Raw genomic sequence first — 13,590 nt, forward strand, 5'->3', positions numbered from 1 at the left:
GTGAGCAAGGCCGACGCCATGGCACTCTAGCCTGGGCAGCAGAGTGAGACTCTGTCTCAAAAAAAAAAAAAAAAAAAAGTTTATAATCTAAAGTGACGATTACGCCGGGCGCAGTGGCTCACGCCTGTAATCCTAGCACTCTGGGAGGTCGAGGCAGGTGGATCGCTCAAGGTCAGGACTTCGACACCAGCCTGAGCAAGAGTGAGACCCTGTCTCTACTAAAAATAGAAAGCAATTATCTGGCCAACTAAAATATATATAGAAAAAATTAGCTGGGCATAGTGGCGCATGCCTGTAGTCCCAGCTACCCGGGAGGCTGAGGAAGGAGGATTGCTTAAGCCCAGGAGTTTGAGGTTGCTGTGAGCTAGGCTGACGCCACGGCACTCACTCTAGCTGGGGCAACAGAGTGAGACTCTGTCTCAAAAAAATAAATAAATAAATAAAGTGACAATTAACATTTAGTAATCACTTGTTGCTCATCTCAGAATGATGTTCAATTTTACACAGTATTTTTAATTCAAAAGGTACATCAGAAAACAAAGAGTACAATAACAAACACTCTTATTCCCATTTCTCAGAATTAACTGCTAAATGTTACCCAAAAAATAAGCTAAATTAACCCTTAAAAACAAGTCCTGAATCCCAATCCCCTTTCCTACTTCCTGTATTAGTTATTTTCTGGTGTAATCATGTCAGCCTGTTTTGTACAGTTTTTTTTTGGGGGGGGGGAGGACAGGGAGAGAGAAAGACAGAGAGAGAGAGAAGAAAACACACATGCACATTCATATTCATGTTACAATATTTGGTAATGAGCTGTGGGAAAACTTTTACAAACAGTATTATGCTTTAGGTATCATTTACCAAACTTTCTGACATAATGCTGTATAGCTGCTATAAATATGAATGAATCTGGTGCATTCATAATATTATAACATATACACTGATTTGCCCTAATTTTTATATCAGAATACTAGTGTTTCTGGTTTTGAAATATATATGTAAGCTTATTTTTATTAACTTAAATAACACTACTTATTAATCAGATAATTATTATACTTTTCATAAAGACAAAAAATTTTCCAACTCCATGATTGATTCTTTGTAGCCAACAGGTAAGAAACCGAATAACTATATTATCACTTAGTTTTTAAACAGAACTACAAACTAATCTTCCAGTTATTTAATATCAAAAATCAATCACAGCTTTAAAATTAACTTTGTATATCATATAAAAACAAAATCTATACCAATTTTCCAAATTAAAAAGTATATACTTAGTCCACGAGAACAAAATGGTTATTTGTAGAAAAAAAAAATCAAATGTATCTTGTTTACAATTTATAGTACACTCTTCTTGAAATTTTCTTAAAAATATATTCAGATATTAATTTGTTGCCACCTACTGGTTAGATTCATATTTGAATAATGGCATTTCACGTCAAATATACACTACAGATAATACAACACAGAGACAAAAATTACCTTAGTAATATTCTTTATAATGTTTTACTAAACTACTATGATAAATTCTACTTTAGAGAAGTTTTTAAAGCTACGTCATGAGTTAATAGTATCTTGACTTTTCATAGTATCTTCACAAAAATTTTCTGTAATGTTGGGACTTTTAAAATACCATTATAATTTGTGAGAAATATAAAGTACTTATTTAATTAAAGTACTTTCAGAATGTTATTTTTTTCTTTACAACTCAAATGTTGTATGCACCAGTTTTCCACAATATTGGAATTATATAGAATTTAGGAGATTAGTCTTTTTACAACTGACTTGTCAGGATTGAGATTCAAAAGTTCTCATTATATTTGTTTATTATACATTTTAAGTATCTTTTACTCTATAGTAGTCTGTCCTCCTCTCTATCCTTCTTCCTTTTTTTTTTTTTTTTAATGCTATTGGTTGGTTGAAGAAAGAGTGTTGCCTTACAACACTGCCTTTTTTTTTTTTTTTTTTTTTTGAGACAGAGTCTCACTCTTCTCTGGGCTAGAGTGAGTGCCATGGTGTCAGCCTAGCTCACAGCAACCTCAAACTCCTGGGCTCAAGCGATCCTCCTGCCTCAGCCTCCTGCGTAGCCGGGACTACAGGCATGCGCCACCATGCCCGGCTAATTTTGTCTATATATTTTTAGTTGTCCAGTTAACTTCTATTTTTTTAGTAGAAAGGGGGTCTCGCTCTTGCTCAGGCTGGTCTTGAACTCCTGATCTCGAGCAATCCTCCCGCCTCAGCCTCCCAGAGTGCTAGGATTACAGGTGTGAGTCACCGAGCCCAGCCTATTTTTATTTGTTTTTACAAACGGGATCTCACTAAATATAGTGAGATTCTCCTGCCTTGGCCTTCGTAAGTGCTGGGATTACAGGCCATTTTCTTTTTTAAAGTTTTTTTTTTAATTATAAGAAATTTCATGGCCGGGCGAGGTGGCTCACGCCTGTAATCCTAGCACTCTGGGAGGCCGAGGTGGGCGGATCACTCGAGGTCAGGAGTTCGAGACCAGCCTGAGCAAGAGCGAGACCCCATCTCTACTAAAAATAGAAAGAAATTATATGGACAGCTAAAAATATATATAGAAAAAATTAGCCGGGCATGGTGGTACATGCCTGTAGTCCCAGCTACTCGGGAGGCTGAGACAGGAGGATCCCTTGAGCTCAGGAGTTTGAGGTTGCTGTGAGCTAGGCTGATGCCACGGCACTCACTCTAGCCTGGGCAACAGAGAGAGACTCTGTCTCAAAAAAAAAAAAAAAAAAGAAATTTCAAACTTAGAAATTGAGCTGATAGCATATTAAATCCCTAATACTTGTCACCTAAATAACTGTTATTAAGGTTTTGTTCCCATTTCTTGTATCTATCTTTCCCCCCTTTTTTGGAAGTGTATTTAAAAGGATATCTTGGCCGGGCACAGTGGCTCATGCCTATAGTCCCAGCGCTTTGGGAAGCAGAGATGGGAGGATTGCTTAAGGCCAGGAGTTCCAGACCAGCCTGGGCAATATATCGAGACCCTATCTCTACAAAAAATTTTAAAATATTAGCCAGGTATGGTGGTGCACACCTGTAGGCCTAACTACTTGGGGACCTGAGGCAAGATCACTGGAACCCAGGAGTTGGAGGCTGCAGTGAGCTATGATCATATAACTGCACTCCAGGTTGGGTGACAGAGCAAGATCCTGTTTCTTAAAAAAAAAAAAAAAAAAAAGAAAGAAAGAAAGAAAGGAGAGAAAAGAAAAAAAAAAAATAAAGGAAATATTTTTCAATGTAATGCCTGTAACCAAAAACCTGAAAATAAAATGTTTTAACATAAAGCACTAATTTGAAATTATTACCCAGGCACTCCAGCCTGGGTCAACAGAATGAGATCGTATCTCACGAAAAAAGTCTCACCTAAGAGTCTGAAGCTAAAAGCACTGACCTTAAAGGCTAGTGTTCTAATTCAGCAACTTATCCAAATCACTTATCTGCTTAAAGTTCCTCAATTGTGAAGGAGAAATAATAATTTTGGGATCATGCTGTAAATGGGATGCTTTTTGTTTTATATATCCAATAAATTATTGTTGAAATATTTAAAATTTACTCATTTTTTTCTACAGTTTGGAACTGTTTACTTTGGCTCTTCTAGGTTGTAATAATTTTCAAGTTAGTCTCCTGGAATTTTTAAATAGACAATAATATCATCTGAAAATAAATTTTGCTTTTTTCTAATTTGTGTATGTTTGGGCTTCTTTGGTTTTTTTTTTTTTTTTTTTATCTGACAGCACTAACAGTCCTAGAATACTGTAATACTACACAACAATAAGGGAGAGCACTCAACTCAATCTTGTCCCTGATTTTAATGGAAATGGTAATATTTGTAACACTGACCATGACCACAAGCTATTATGTTAAGACTGATTGTTTTTTAATGATTTTAAGGAAGGGTCTATCTCTATTTTACAAAGAGTTTTCAACAAACACATTCAAACTTGCTCCTTTGATCCATTCTTGCATTAATTAGTCATGGAAATCCAGTTCTAAACCAAAGACTAATAACCATAATTTCATCTTTTATGTATAGTTCTGGGACATCATTGTAAATACTATTCAAAGTTCTGTGTCCAAAATACACATCCTCAGGAACTTTGAAGAGAGATACATAAGGCCATTCCTCTTCTAGTAAAAGATTCCAGACTACTGTTGAGATTCTTAAATCTGTTTATTTCAATCACCTCATTCATTCCAAAAGCACCTGATCACCTACTCTGATTCAGGTACGATGAAACAAGCAGAGGAGAATATAATGACAATTAACATACCACACGTGTGTTAAATACTGTAACAAAATGTTGAAGGAAGAAACAACATCAATCTAAGATATCCAGAACAGCTCAAAGGAGCTAACAGCTGAGTTCTGAATGCTGCGTGATAATGGTCAACAGAAGCCCTCAAAGTCCTGAGTATAATACTAAAATACTGCTTGCTTTTTTCATTGACAGTACAATAGCAATGGTGGGTAAAAGTCCTAGTGCCTTAGCATGAATCAAGGCCATGATCCCTAACTGTACCAGTAGCCACTGTATTCATCACTATTTTTTAAAAGTCATTAATGAAGAAGTAAAAATTATTTTTATTAACCTCTACCCTTAAACACATATCTTTTTAAAATTCTGTATGAGAAAATAGAAAGTGTGCATAAAGAACTTACGCTGCACACCAAATATGATGTCTGTCTCAAGAAAAGCACTTGAGCAACTGAGTCATGAGCTCACGTAGTCACTTTTTTCATGGAACACCATTTCTACTTGAAAGAAGAGAAGATATACAAACTATTTACTCAGCCTAGTACAGAGGAACACACCAATAGTCCCAGCTACTCCAGAGGCCAAGGAGGGAGGATCACTTGAGCCCAGGAGTTCAAATCCAAGCCTAGGCAACATAACACCACCCTGTCTCTTAAAAAAACAAAAAACAAAAAACAAAAAAAGCCGGGCGAGGTGGCTCATGCCTGTAATCCTAGCACTATGGGAGGCCGAGGCGGGAGTATCACTCGAGGTCAGGAGTTCGAGACCAGCTTGAGCAAGAGCGAGACCCCGTCTCTACTAAAAACAGAAAGAAATTATACGGACAACTAAAAATATATATAGAAAAAATTAGCCGGGTATGGTGGCGCATGCCTGTAGTCCCAGATGCTTGCAGTCCCAGCTACTCGGGAGGCTGAGGTAGGAGGATTGCTTGAGCCCAGGAGTTTGAGGTTGCTATGAGCTGTGCTGACGCCACGGCACTCTAGCCCAGGCAATAGAGCAAGACTGTCTCAAAAAAAAAAAAACAACAACAACAACAAAACCTATGGTTATTCAAAATTGAGTATATGGCAGACATTTTCTAAAAAAATGAATGAAGCAAGGCTGTCAAATGAAGGAAAACAGATGACAGTATTTGTTGCCAACGATAACGTTCAAGCTTTCAAGAGAACATCAGAATTTCATAAAGCTTTTTATCTGCCAACAGAAGCATGACAGGTCTCTATGACTTTTCTAATTAGATATTAATGATTGTTATTTTTAGATATTGTATAATGATATGTCTCAACATTTAGAAGATCTGCATACTTCACTGAGCCAGTATTTTCCAAATGATCAATAGGGGAGGTTACGAAATCATGTATGGGGGCGGGGGAGCCATTCAAAGCACATGAAAACTGATAGATTTTAATGCAACAGGAAAAAGAAAACTTCACTGATAATGGTTTCAGATCCCACAATAACATTTCTTCCATCACTTGTCAAGTTTTAGCATAGTATCAAAGAATATTCACAATTATCTGAAAAGGCTATCTACTCTTCCTTTCTCTACCTACATTATACGTCTGTCCAAAGCCAGATTTTCATCACATACTTCAATCAAAACAATATTAACGGAAGCTTGGGGTTTGGTTGGTGTGGATCTACACGGGTTCAACATGCGTATGGAGAAATGTTATTTCTGTTCGGGCCAATCTACCCTAGCCACGGCACGACGTTCGTCTGCAAGGATTGCAAGGTGTTAAGATTTTGTAAATCCAAATGCCATAAAAACTTTAAATAAAGAAGCACAATCTTCGCTAGGTAGAGTGAACTAAAGCATTCCAGGAAAGCAGCTGGTAAAGATCTTACAGGAGATAATTCGTTTGAATTTGAAAAATGTAGAAATGAACCTGTCAAATACCAGAGAAAGCAATGGAAGAAAACCATTGATCAATGAAATGAAGAGAGTTGAAGAGATCAAACACAAATGCGAAGCCAAACTTATAATGAACAGATCGCAGAAAAATAGCTACAAAAGTTGAGGACACCAAAGAAGTCAAACAAGGCTGGGCGCGGTGGCTCACGCCTGTAATCCTAGCACTCTGGGAGGCCGAGGCGGGTGGATCGCTCGAGGTCAGGAGTTCAAGACCAGCCTGAGCAAGAGTGAGACCCCGTCTCTACTAAAAATAGAAAGAAATTATATGGACAACTAAAATATATATATACAAAAAATTAGCCAGGCATGGTGGCGCATGCCTGTAGTCCCAGCTACTCGGGAGGCTGAGGCAGTAGGATCGCTTAAGCCCAGGAGTTTGAGGTTGCTGTGAGCTAGGCTGACGCCACGGCACTCACTCTAGCCCGGGCAACAGAGTGAGACTCTGTCTCAAAAAAAAAAAAAAAAGAAGTCAAACAAAACATCCATCTTATCTGAGTTCCTCTTGCAGGTAAAGGAAAGCACCTGGAAGAGAAAATGGTACAGCAATGACAACAGGATGTGGACATGGAAGATGTTTCTTAAAACTCTCACTGTCTGGGCCAGGCGTGGTGGCTCACACCTGTAATCCTAGCACTCTGGGAGGCCAAGGCATGGGGATCGTTTGAGCTCAGGAGTTTGAGACCAGCCTGAGCAAGAACGAGACCCCGTCTCTACTAAAAATAGAAAGAAATTATATGGACAACTAAAAATATACACAAAAAAAATTAGCCCGGCATGGTGGCGCATGCCTGTAGTCCCAGCTACTCAGGAGGCTGAGACAGGAGGATTGCTTGAGCCCAGGAGTTTGAGGTTGCTGTCAGCTAGACTGACACCCACAGCACTCTAGCCTGGGCAACACAGTGAGATTCTGTCTCAAAACCCCCTCCCCCTCCCACAAACCATAAAAAACTCTGTTCAATTAAACAAGATTAGCAAATGCTGCTTATGAGTCTCCATTTTTCATAAACCTGTATCTGTTAGTTTACAATGTCATATCATTCAACCAGGTGCATGGTTGAAGTCCCAGCTATTCAGGAGGCTGAGGCAGGAGGATCACCTGAGCCCAGGAGTTCAAGTCCAGCCTGGCAACACAGTGAGACCTTGCCTCAAAAAATAATAAACAAGAAAATAAAGAAAAAAGAACAACGGCATATCATTCCATTTTTCAAGAGCATTCTCACCAGAAGTTAGCAAATATTTTCTGCCAAGAGCCAGATAGTAAACACCTTAGGCTTTGTAGGCAATATGGCCTCTGTGTCAACTACTCAATTTTGCCACTGGAACACAAAAGCACATATACAATATGTAAACAAAATGAATGTGACCATGTTTCAAAAAAACTTTATTTATACACAGGGAAATTTGAATTTCCTATAGTTTTCATGTCACAAAATAGTCTTCTTTTGAATTTTTCCAATCATTTAAAAATGTAAAAACTATCTTACCTTGCAGGCCATACACACGGGTGGCAGGCTCTATCTGGCCAGCAAGCCACAGATTGCAGACCCTTGCTCTACACTCGAACTCTAAAGTTCAACTGTACAACCCTTCCATACAACCCTTCCATTATTCCATATTTCCAAAGCACCAACATTAACTTTATTTGCAAGTCTTTCTGCTAAGCAGCAACTGTGTGATGTGGCCTTTGGGAAATAAACAATTAGGCATTTTTTAATTTAAGCCCATTGTTTCACCTACATTCATACTTTAAAAAAACTTGATTATCTAGTTTCTGATTTAAAAAACTTAAGGAAGGAGAGGAGGAATTTAAGTAGTTGTGAAATGGCACAAAGAACAATGACCACTGTTATACTGATGTCAAATGTCAAAAGAGTCCATCATGAGGAATCTCAATTCTCAGTCCCAAAGTTCTCTCCCACAGATTCAAAAACTGAGTAAAAACTAAACTGTAGCTTTCAAGTTTGATAATGAGATATCCTAAATTCACTCTCACATTTTAAAGAAATGCACAAGACAAATACTGCATGGTTATTCCAATTATAAAATGTATCTAAAGTAGTCAAACTCAGAAACAGAAAACAGAATGACAATTACTAGGGGCTGGGGGAGGGGGAAAGGAGAGCAGCTGTTATAATGAGTAGAGTTTCAGTTTTGCAAGCTGAAAAAGTTCTACAGAAGTTGCATGACAAAAATGTATACAGTTAACACTACTTGTACTATATACTTAGAAACTGTTAAGATGGTATACTGTTATGTTTTTATTGTGGTAAAAACATAAGATTATTTCTTATAGATGACAGAAAACTGTCTCTGAAACCAACCTGGTATAATTTTTTCTAAAGAAAACTTAAAACTGGCCGGGCGCGGTAGCTCACGCCTGTAATCCTAGCACTCTGGGAGGCCGAGACGGGTGGATCGTTTGAGCTCAGGAGTTAGAGACCACCCTGAGCAAGAGCGAGACCCCCGTCTCTACTAAAAATAGAAAGAAAATTAGCTGGACAACTAAAAAATATACAGAAAAAATTAGCCGGGCATGGTGGCACATGCCTGTAGTCCCAGCTACTTGGGAGGCTGAGGCAGGAGGATTGCTTGAGCCCAGGAGTTTGAGGTTGCTGTGAGCTAGGCTGACGCCATGGCACTCTAGCCCAGGCAACAGAGTGAGACTCTGTCTCAAAAAAAAAAAAAAAAAAACACACAAAAACACCAGACTAATCTGTTGCAGGATTACCAAAAAAAAAAAAAAAAAAAAAAACCTGAAGTGTATTAAATTATTTACAATTATCTCCAAAAAGGTATCTATAATATTTTGCTGCTATTGAAGCTTTCTCTTAAATATTGTATGAAATAAGCTATCTGGAAATCTTCACAAAGATATTTTACTACAAATATATTTTAACAATACTTTTATGTTACTATCATTGCATTTTTCTACTATAGGAAAAAACAGTGCAATAAACCTGTCTCATTTTAAAAATCAGAAATCAAATAGTTTTCACAATAGTACCTAGTGAAAAATGTTTAATAAAGGTCTGGTTCCTAAAGGTACAGAGTTTTCAGTTTGGGATGATGAAAAAGTTCTGGAGATGGATAGCAGTAATGGGTTGCAACATATGAATGAACTTAATGCCACTCAACTATATCGTTAAAATGGTAAATTTTGTCACGTATACTTTACCATAATTTTCAGAAGGTTTAAAAAAAACTATTATGGTTTCAAATAGCTTTATAAAAGGAGGTTTCATGTAGGTCATTTGCAATAGTTTTAAACTACTGGTATTAAAAAAGACCACGTGTGATACCCTGCACAACTAATTCTAAGCTACCACTATCAAAGACATCTCAAAGGTCTCAACCACTCAAGAAAGATAAAGTTATAGCAAAATTGGAAATTTTCCCTGAAAAGAGAAACCATAACATTTTTAAATAAGTCCATATAGATGACATATAACATTAATACTGATGTGAATATAACTGCTTAGCAAACTTAATAAGTCACTATGTGGTACAGAATGCCTTTGAAATATTTTCTAACTAGACTAGTTCTGTACAATTAGGTGATATGCTTTAAAAACAAAAAAGTTTTATTTACAGAAATATATCCAAGCCTGACAAGAACATATGAAACAACCAGAGGAAGAGAGTAATAAGAGTAGCATTAAAACTACAACCATACCTTAATACCCTACAGGTATTCAAATCAGGGATCCTTCATAAATATCCATGTGAAAGTCCTAGGGTCAAGTACTGGGTAAAACCCAGAAAACACAGACAGGATGGACACTAACAGGAAGAAGAGAGTCTTAAAATTACTATTTATTAAGTAGTGCCTGTCCTAATATGTGCAGGTGTTATGCTAAATATATCACATGAATTCATATTTAATCCTCACAATAACCCCATGAGTAGGTACTATAATTAATCTCATTTTACAAATGAGGAAACTGAGGCACAGATGGTATAAACAACATGTTCAGATTACACCGTTATTATATAGCAGGATTGGGGTAAGAAGCCACATCTGTCAGCAAAGCCTATACCACTAAAGTTTACAGAGCCCATTTTATAATATGTGCTTTATCTATTTGCTGTCACCTCTTGCTATGGTTCGAATGTTTGTCCCTCTGGAACTCATGCTGAAACTTAATCCCCAATGTGGCAGAATGGAGAGGTGAGGCCTTTAAGAGGTAAATGGGTCATAAGGGCACTGCCCTCATGAATGGATTAATCCACTAATGGATTAATGGGTTATTGTGGGAGTGGGACTGGTAGCTTTATAAGAAGAGAGACCTGAGTGCGCACACTCAGCCGCCTCGCCATGCGATGCCCTGTGCCACTTCCGGACTCTGCAGAGTCACATCAGCAAGAAGGCCCTCACCAGATGGGGTCCTATCCCCGACCTTGGACTTCCCAGACTCTAGAACTGTAAGAAATAAATTCCTTTCCTTTATAAACTACCCAGTCTCGGGTATTCAGTTATAGCAACAGAAAATGGACGAAGACACCACCGTGAAATAGACTGGCCAGTTATGACCCTATTTTCCTACAGAAAACAGAATTTCAAGAAGGATAAATCACACCGTCCCTAGGGAGCAAGCAGCAGCGCTGGGTTTGGAACCCACTGGTTTTCCTCCTCAATATACCTGGACCAGTGTGGTGGTTTCAAGAATACATGAACAAATTACTTAATTTGCTTCTCTTCAAAGGGCAGAACCTAAACTCTCCCTAAGTGTGGGTTGTGCTCAGTTAGCTCCCTAATAACAAATCAGTGTGGCCGAGTGAGACCTCTGAGGGTGGGCCATGAAAAGCGCTGTGCTTCCTGCCTGCTCCCTCTGGACACAGCCAGAGGTCCACGTGGCGGCAAGCAAGGCCTCCTGCCAACGGCCGGGAAAGGGGTCCTCCAGGCCCAGCCAAGCCTTCAAAATGACTGCAACCCTGAGCAGAACCACCCTGCTAGCTGCTTCCAAATTCCTAACCCACAGAAACTATGAGATGATAAATGTCTGTGCATTAAACCACTACGTTTCACAGTAATTCATTACACAGTAATAAATAGCTAATCCAACTAGGAAAGAAAATACACACACACATTCCCCTGCATGTGACCAACACCTTGCCATGTAAATTATCAGTGAAGCAGAATGAAGGCTCTGCAGGTCATCTCTTAATAGAAACTGTGTGACCTGGAACAAGGGGCACTCTCTCAGACTCAGTTTTGTCATCTCTAATATGACAGACAATAGCTTCTTCATTTTAAATACCCTCTGCATTTGACCATAACCTCTCCATTAACCGTACCTCTCAGTGTCACCATGAGGAGGAAACGGAACAGTATGTCCAGCACCTGGCATGATGCCCCACATAAAGGTTCAGTAAATGTTCGCTGTTCCTAATCCCATTTCTTTAATCTGTCCTCCACTAGCAGCCTCCCCAGATTTATAAGCATGCTTTAAAATTCCCAATTCCCAGCAGGGAGCACCCCCATCACTCCCCTAAGTTTCCCAACAGCCTTTTCTTACTGGTCTTCATTTACTCTGCTGCTGCATCGACACTCATCTAAAACACAGTCCCTCCTTTGGCTCCCAGAGAATGAACTAACGTGTTCCCTCCTGATCTCTGCTGCAGCTGCTCCTTCTCCCCCGTCCCTTCAAAACTGGGGTTAGCCTCAAAGTTACCTCCTTGGTCCCCTTCTCTTTTCAATTCTCACAGCCTCAATGACAGCCTATTTGTGGATGACTCCCTGGCTCCCACGTGTATCTCATAGCTGCTACCTCTCCTCTGAGTCACAGATCCCAATCTCCCCAGCTCCGCATCTCCATATGAATGTCCCATGAGTACCCCCAACTCAGCAAATCTGGATTCTCTGCCTCTCGCCTTACCCCTTCCGGGTTCTCTTCCCCGTGTTCCTTGTGTCTATTAACAGACCACAATCTCCAAAGTCATTGAGGATGAGAGGTCCAAAGTTATATTAAAACCCTCCGGCCGGGCGCGGTGGCTCACGCCTGTAATCCTAGCACTCTGGGAGGCCGAGGTGGGCGGATCGTTTGAGCTCAGGAGTTCGAGACCAGCCTGAGCAAGAGCGAGACCCCATCTCTACTAAAAATAGAAAGAAATTATATGGACAGCTAAAAATATATATAGAAAAAGTTAGCTGGGCATGGTGGCTCATGCCTGTAGTCCCAACTACTCGGGAGGCTGAGACAGGAGGATCCCTTGAGCTCAGGAGTTTGAGGTTGCTGTGAGCTAGGCTGACGCCATGGCACTCACTCTAGCCTGGGCAACAAAGTGAGACTCTGTCTCACAAAAAAAAAAAAAAAAAAAAAAACCCTCCTCCTTCTGCTGCCAACAAATGTATTAGGCGATATGTGGGGTGCCAGGGATACAGGGAAAGCAGGACATAATTGGCCCCAGGACCCCCCCATCCTAGATGTTCCTAATCAACCACCAAGTCCTGATGATTCTACCTGCATACACACATCCAACCCCACCTTTTTATCCTACCACAACCACCCATCCTCTCACCTGGGAAAATTTCTCTCCAGATCTTCAATCTCTGCCCCCACCTCAATCTATCCTTCACACACTTACCAGTTATCCTTCTCAAGCAGGTGATCATGCTCCTCAAAATTTGGCAATGGTTCCCACTGTTTGCAGAGAAAGTCAGAATTCCCTAACATGACCTTGATGGTGCTTCCTGATTTTTCTACTGGAATCTCCTTCTGCAACCTGCTGTATACTCCATGTGTACATTGAGACGTTCAGGACACCTCCCTCTCTCCCTGACACTCATGCCTCTGTTTACCTGCTATTGCCCCAGAACGTCATGTCATCTACAAAACGTCCCCAGGTTAGTCATCAGAATTAATTGAACCTTCCCCTAACTTCACACAGCACAACGTGTGCACCTCTATTTGTTAATATTCCACTTTATATCACTGTTAGTTGTTTACCTACCTGTATTTGAGAGTAGGTCATAAATCTCTCACTGCCACTAATTAGTTGGGCAATCGTAAGTCAGTGCATTATTCAAGGTTCAGTTTTCCCATCAGTAAAATGAAAAGATTAGATTAAGTAATTGCTAAGGAGCTCCCAACCCCCAAGTTCCATAAGGATAACTCATTTATCTCTGGAAAAAGGCAGGACAGCACAGTTGTAAGCTTAGACTTGGTATTTTGAATCCCAGCTCTATAATCTACCAGCTCTCAACAATGGGTCTGCTATTTAATATTTCTGTGCCTCAGTTCCTCACCTGTAAAACAAGGATAATAACAGTGTTACCTGTTAAAATTCTTTTTCTCTTTTTTTATGGTTCTCAGATGCCACTTTAATCAAGTTTTGCACTAAACAGTGACGGGGGTGGAAGATGGGGATTGTTTTCAAGCAAATTCACCGGGC

At 39.5% G+C, this 13,590-nt stretch overlaps 1 protein-coding gene and 1 pseudogene across 7 annotated transcripts in view; one reads left to right on the forward strand and one right to left on the reverse strand.

Annotated features, from left to right (window-relative positions):
• Positions 1-13,590, reverse strand: part of SRPK2 (SRSF protein kinase 2) — a 222,111-nt gene that overhangs the window by 194,026 nt on the left and 14,495 nt on the right. The gene's annotated exons all lie outside the window — the stretch shown is intronic.
• LOC138377404 (probable ribosome biogenesis protein RLP24) lies at positions 5,939-6,827 on the forward strand (annotated as a pseudogene).

Source organism: Eulemur rufifrons, chromosome 29, assembly GCF_041146395.1.
Source record: "Eulemur rufifrons isolate Redbay chromosome 29, OSU_ERuf_1, whole genome shotgun sequence".
NCBI lineage: Eukaryota > Metazoa > Chordata > Mammalia > Primates > Lemuridae > Eulemur > Eulemur rufifrons.